The sequence below is a fragment of the Pan troglodytes genome, chromosome 10 (assembly GCF_028858775.2).
Source record: "Pan troglodytes isolate AG18354 chromosome 10, NHGRI_mPanTro3-v2.0_pri, whole genome shotgun sequence".
Taxonomy (NCBI): Eukaryota; Metazoa; Chordata; class Mammalia; order Primates; family Hominidae; genus Pan; species Pan troglodytes.
In genome coordinates this window covers 103734124-103740956 of record NC_072408.2, presented here as the reverse complement: position 1 = coordinate 103740956, position 6833 = coordinate 103734124, and the positions used below count along the sequence as shown (strand labels likewise).

The 6833-nt window shown below is 38.6% G+C and overlaps 1 pseudogene; it reads left to right on the top strand.

Moving 5' to 3' along the window:
• Window positions 1–2244: 2244 nt before the first annotated feature.
• LOC738840 (elongation factor 1-alpha 1-like) lies at window positions 2245–4331 on the top strand (annotated as a pseudogene).
• The last annotated feature ends 2502 nt before the right edge of the window (window positions 4332–6833 follow it).

The following is a 6833-nucleotide window of genomic DNA, read 5'->3' as shown; positions in this document are numbered from 1 at the left end:
TGACAGAATTTTCTCAGTAATTCATAGAACATCCAGATAAGAAAAACAAACCAGAAAAGATGTGGAAGATCTGTACACTATCAACTATTTTAACTGACATTTATAGAACACTATAGCCAACTACTGTAGGATAAACATTCTTTTCAAATACACATGAAGATGGAGCATATATTGGGCTATAAAACAAGTCAATTGATTTTTAACAGAATAAATCTTACAGACAATACTCTCTGATCACAACAGTATTAAATATAAATAAAAAACAATAACACATCTAGAAAAGCCCCAAACGTGAAATAAAACAACCTTCCTTCTAATAACCCATAGGTGAAGGAAAAAATCAAATCACAAATATTAATAATAACACAAAATATTTGAACTGAGTGATAAGTAAAATACAATAAAAATTCATGGAAACAGCTAAATCAGTGCTTATATTATGAAATCAGTGTTTATATTATGAAAAAAAGAAAAGTCCAAAATCAATGATCTATGCTCTCTCTTAAGAAACTTAGAAAGAGAACAAATTAAACAAAGATTACAGTACAGAACAATGAAGTTGAAAAAAGATGAACAATAGAGAAAAATCAATGAAACCAAAAGCTGATTTTTGAAATGATTAATAAAATTGAGAAATCTCTAGTTAGACTTATCAATAAGAAAGAGAAAACACAAATTACCAATATCAAGATTGAAAGAGAAGCCATCAATACAAATCCAAAGGATATTTACAAAAATAAGGGAATAGGATAAACAACTCCATGTCAATAAATTTGGTCACAACTAAAACAAATGAATACCTTGAAAGACAAATATTAAAACTGACACAAGAAGCAATAGATAATATGATAGCCCTATATGTACCATAAAAATTGAATTCAAAATTAAGAAAGCCATCTCACAAAGGAACCCCAGGATCAGACGGCTTTACTGTTGAATTCTATCAAACACATGAAGAAATAATTCAACATTTTAGGAAAACAGAAAAGAAGAGAATATTTGCTAAACCCATTTTTTAGAGGCAGTATTACTCTGATACTAAACCAGAAAAAGACATTATAAGAAATATCCATAATTCATATCCCTTATGCATGGAGACAAAATTATATAGATACACATATATATGCAAAGTAAATCCAGTAATTTATAAAAAGGATTATAATCAAGTGAGATTTCTTCGAGAAATCCAAGATTGGTTTAACACTCAAAAATCAATTAACATAATTCACCATATTAACAAAATGAGGGAGAAAGCCCATATAATTATAACAATAGATGAAGCAAAAACATTTTTTTAAAATTTAATATCTATCCATGATTTAAAATGCTTGACAAACTGAAAAAAACAAAGGAAGGAAACATCCTCAACTGGTTCAAGGGTGTCTACGAAAAGCCTACAGAGAGCACCTTAGTTCATGATGAAAGACTGAATGTCTTCTCCTAAGATTAACACAAGAACACCCAGTCTTACTAGTAGTCCTATTCAACATTCTTCTGGAGGCCCTAGGCAGTGCAATAAGACAAGAAGATGAAAAGAAAGAGAAGAGGAAATAGGAAGAGGAGAAAGGAGGAGAAAGGAGAGGAGAAGAAGAAAACAAGTATACAGAGTGGAAGGGAAGAAGTAAAACTCTTTATTGCAGACAGCATGATTGTGTACTGTAAAATCATAAGGAATCCAGAAAAAAAACTCCTAGAGCTATGTGAATTCAGCAAGTCCTATGCAAGGTCAATATACAAAAATAGAATTCTATAAACTAGCAATAAACAATCAGAAAAGTAAAAATTACAATTTCATTTCCAACAACATCCAAAAGTATGACATATTTACACATAAATGTACTAAAATATGTTCAATAATTGTGCATTGAAAACTACAAAACATTACTGAGAGAAGTTAAAGACCTAAATAATGAAGAGCTGTATCATGTTCATGAGATAGAAGACTCAATATTATTAAGATATCAGGTTTAAATAATGCAATTTGTTGTTTGTATATTATGCACCATAACTTTATTTTTAAAAAGATCTCAGGAACAAAGAGTTCCTAATTATTAAGAAATAAAGTGATGTTCTTCACTTGTGAGAGAAAAACAAAGTTAAGTCTTAAAAAGAAAGACATAACAAAACAAAAATTGTCAAATTTAATAACACTGGCTTGAAAAGCCTTAAATATTCTCAAAAACAAAAAAGTTACTAAAGTTTTAAATATCAGAATGGCTTTTTTACAGTGCGTTTCCTGCCAGAACACAGGTGTCGTGAAAACCACTCCTAAAGGCTAAAATGGGAAAGGAAAAGACTCATATCAACATTGTCGTCATTGGACACATAGATTTGGTCAAGTCCACCACCACTGATCATCTGATCAACAAATATGGTAGCATCAACAAAAGAACCATCGAAAAATCTGCTGAGAAGGAAGCTGCTGAGATGGAAAAGGGCTCCTCCCCATGCCTGGGTCTTGGATAAACTGAAAGCTGACACTGAACGTGGTTATCACTATTGATACCTCCCCATGGAAAGTTGATGTCTCAGGACACAGAGATTTTATCATAAACATGAATCCAGGCACATCTCAGGCTGACTTTCCTGTCCTGATTGTTGCTGCTGACATTGGTGAATTTCAAGGCATCTCCAAGAATGGGCAGACCCATGATCATGGTGCTCTTGCTTATACACTGGGTACGAAGCAACCAACTGTTGGTGTTAACAAAATGAATTCCACTGAGCCACCCTATGGCCAGAAGAGGAAATTGCAAAAAACAACAGCACTTACATTAAGCAAATTGGCTACAACCTGGACACAGTAACATTTGTTCCAATTTCTGGTTGGAATAGTGACAACACGCTCAAGTCACATGCTAACATGCATTGGTTCAAGGGATGGAATTCACCCATAAAGATGGCAATGCCAGTGGAACCATGCTGCTTGACACTCTGGACTGTATCCTACAACCAACTCATCCAACCAATAAGCCCTTGTGTCTACCTCTCCAGGATGTCTGCAAAACTGATGGTCGTGGTACTATGCTTGTAGGCCAAGTGGAGACTGGTGTTCTCAAACCAAATATGGTGGTCACCCTTGCTCCAGTCAATATTATAACTGAAGTAAAAGTCTGTTGAAATGCACCATGGGCCAGGTGTGGTGACTCACACCTGTAATCCCAGCACTTGGGAGGCCGAGGAGGGCAGATCACATAAGGCCAGGAGTTTGAGACCAGCCTGGCCAACATGGTGAAACCCTGACTCTAGTAAAAATACAAAAATTAGCCAGACATGGTGATGCATGCCTGTAATCCCAGCTACTTGGGAGGCTGAAGTGGGAGGATCGCTTGAGCTCAGGAAGCAGAGGTTGCAGTGAGCCAAGATTGCACCACTGCACTCCAGCCTGGGCAACAGAGTGAGACTCCATCTCAAAAAAAGAAAAAAAGAAATGTACCACAAAGCTTTGAGTGAAGCTCTTCTTGGGGACAATGTGGGCTTCAATGTCAAGAAGGTGTCTGTCAAAGATGTTTGTTGTGGCAAAGTTGCTAGTGACAGCAAAAATGACCCACCAATGGAAGCAGCTGGCTTCATTGTTCAGGTGATTATCCTGAGCTATCCAGGCCATATTGGTGCTGACCATGCCCCTCTAATGAATTGTCACACATTTCACGTTGCTTGCAAGTTTGCTGAGCTGAAGGAAAAGATTGATTGCTGTTATGGTAATAAGCTGGAAGATAGCCCTAAATTCTTGAAGTCTGATGATGTTGCCATTGTTGATATGGCTCCTGGAAAGCCCATGTGTGTTGAGAAGTTCTTGGACAATCCTCTGGGTCGTTTCGCTGTTTGTGATATGAGACAGACAGTTGCTGTGGATGTCATCAAAATAGTGGACCAGGCCGGGCGCGGTGGCTCATGCCTGTAATCTCAGCACTTTGGATGGCCGAGGCAGGTGGATCAGGAGGTCAGGAGATCGAGACCATCCTGGCTAACACGGTGAAACCCCATCTCTACTAAAAATACAAAAAAATTAGCCGGGTGTGGTGGCAGGTGCCTGTAGTCCCAGCTACTCAGGAGGCTGAGGCAGGAGAATGGTGTGAACCCTGGAGGTGGAGCTTGCAGTGAGCGGAGATCGTGCCACTGCACTCCAGCCTGGGCAACAGAGCGAGACACCATCTAAAACAAAACAAAACAAAACAAACAAACAAAAACAGTGGGAAAAAAAAAAGTGGACCAGAAGGTTGCTGGAGCTGGCAAGGTTACCAAGTCTGCCCAGAAACCTCAGAAAGCTAAATGAATATTATCCCTAAGACCTGCCACTCCAGTCTTAATCAGTCGTGGAAGAACAGTGTCAAAACTGTTTGTTTCAATTGGCCATTTAAGTTTAATAGTAAAAGACTGGTTAATGATAACAATGCATTGCAAAACCTTCAGAAGGAAAGGAGACTGTTTTGTGGACCATGTTTGGGTTTGTGTGTTTTTTTGTTTCTTCTATTTTGTGTGTGTGGCAGAACATTAGTTTTTAAAATCAGTAATTTTTAATGGAAACAACTTGACTAAAAAGCTATCACAATTTTAAGACCCATTAAAACAAAGTTTAATGAGAAAAAAAAGAATAAGAATGACTTCCATTCTTAACAGTAACACTAGAATTTACACGACAATAGAACAATACTTCCATATTTCTGAGCAAAAATGATTACTACTCTAAAATTATCTAGCTGTCGTATCATTCAAGTGTCAAGAAGGAATAAAAACATTTTCAGACACATAAAGTCTCAACAACTTTTCCTCCCGTGCACCTTATCAAGGAGCTACTTGAGGCCAGGAGCGGTGGCTCATACCTGTACTCCCCACCGCTCAGGAGGCTGAGCTGGGAGAATTGCTGGAGCCCAGGAATTTGAGACCAGCCTGGGCAACATGGTGAGACCACATCTGTAATGAAAAGAAGCAAAAAAGCTACTTGAGGAACTGATACACCGAAACAAAGGAGTAAACCAAAACAGGAAGACAGGACATCCAGTCTCAGAAAGGTAAAGAAAAATCCCAGGATGACAGGTGAGCACGGGGCCCAAAGAGCAACCAGGGCAAGCAGCAGGTTGAAAGATTCCAGTAGTGCTATCATCAGGAAGAAGAGTCACACACACACACACACACACACACACACACACACCTCACATGTCTAATTGTATTGAGAAGAGGTTACAGAACCGGGAAACAGTAGATTTGGAGCTTAATTCATGACTAGACACAGAAAACTAGAAAACCAACCAATTAACCAAATGACAAAATCAATCAATAAATAAAACCACCACTAGGGAAACAAAAAGTTGTGCAAGAAAGGAAAAGTGGTAATAACAACCATAATATACCACATAACCTGGTATGAATACTATTTACGTAGTCATTAAAATGGGAACATGCAGTGTTAATTTAACCAAAATTATGACACAGCTATAATGGGTTGGTAGGGATAGGAGCAGTGTGTATATGTGTGTAGTTCAGGTGGAGGAGGGTGCAGAGGGAACTGATTCTTCATCTTCTATGATGGAAAGTCAATAGATAAAGCCTAAAATGGAAAAAAATCCCAAATTAAGTTATTAGTCAGAGAGATGGAAATGAATACCAAAAGATGTCAAAGAGAAATACGTAAAACTACAGGGCTTTAAAATATAAAGTTGTTTTTTAAAAAAGCAATCCCTTGTTCCTACTTATCACCAACCACTTACCACTCCCCTAGACATCTGTTTTACCTTCGCTGTGTCCTGTTGTTTGTCATTATTGTTCTGTCAACACACATTTGTGGACCGGCTCCTGACACACTGTGCTGAGTATTGCAGTGACCAAGGTGAACCCCATCCCTAATTTGGATTAGCTCAGATTGTACCAAGGTAACAAATACGAGTGATACAAAGTTGCCAGTGCTATGATATTTATCAGAGGCTGGGGAGTGATGGTGGAGGAAGGAATTAGTTCTAGGGTTGGCTTCAAGAGGAAGCAAGATGATATACACTCAAGAAATCAAGGTTTTCAGGTACTGTTAGAGGTCCTATTATGCGAACATCTGCATCCCTTTCCCCTCCGCCTCTTTCCCACAGCCTCTGCTACCCATTGCTTAGGGAGCCTGCTGTCCCATATGGTTCTTCCTTGCATATTTATCCCTTGAACGTTCCCATGGCTCCCTCTGGCACTTCATTCAGGTTTGTGCTCAAATATCACCTCTTGAAAGATGCTTTTCCATGGACACCCTTATCTAAAATATCCCTCACACCCCATCACACTTTGTTTCCTTGCCCTATCCTAATGTATTTGTCTTCAAAGCACATATCTACAGGACATTATGCATTGATTTACTTGTATCATTTGTTTAGTTTCTTCACTGGAATGAAGGTGCCACAAGAACAGGAATTTCGTCCTGTTTGGTTGCCACTATCCCTGTGCTTGGAACAGTGCCTAGCATGTAGTAGGCACTCAACACCTATTAACTAAATGAGTAAATGGATGAAGAATGAATGTCTCCAATCCAAATCTCTCACCTGAATGCAGACCCATGTACTCAACTGCTACCATCTTCTCTCTGCCAAGCCATTTCCCTTTCCATAACCTCTCATAGCCTCCCGAGGGCTCAAGCCAGACATTTGTGAGTCCATTCTGACTTTTTCCCCTTCCTTCCTTCTCACAAAAATCTAAAGAGGCAATCACTAACCCAAGTCCATTTTATTGTTGAGTATCTTTCAAATCTGTCTGCTGCTCAGCACCCCTACTGCTCTTATCTTGACTTAGGTTATCCTCATGACCGGATAGTTGAAACAGCCACTTCCTAACCTTCTTTCCAGTCTCCAGTCTTTCATCCC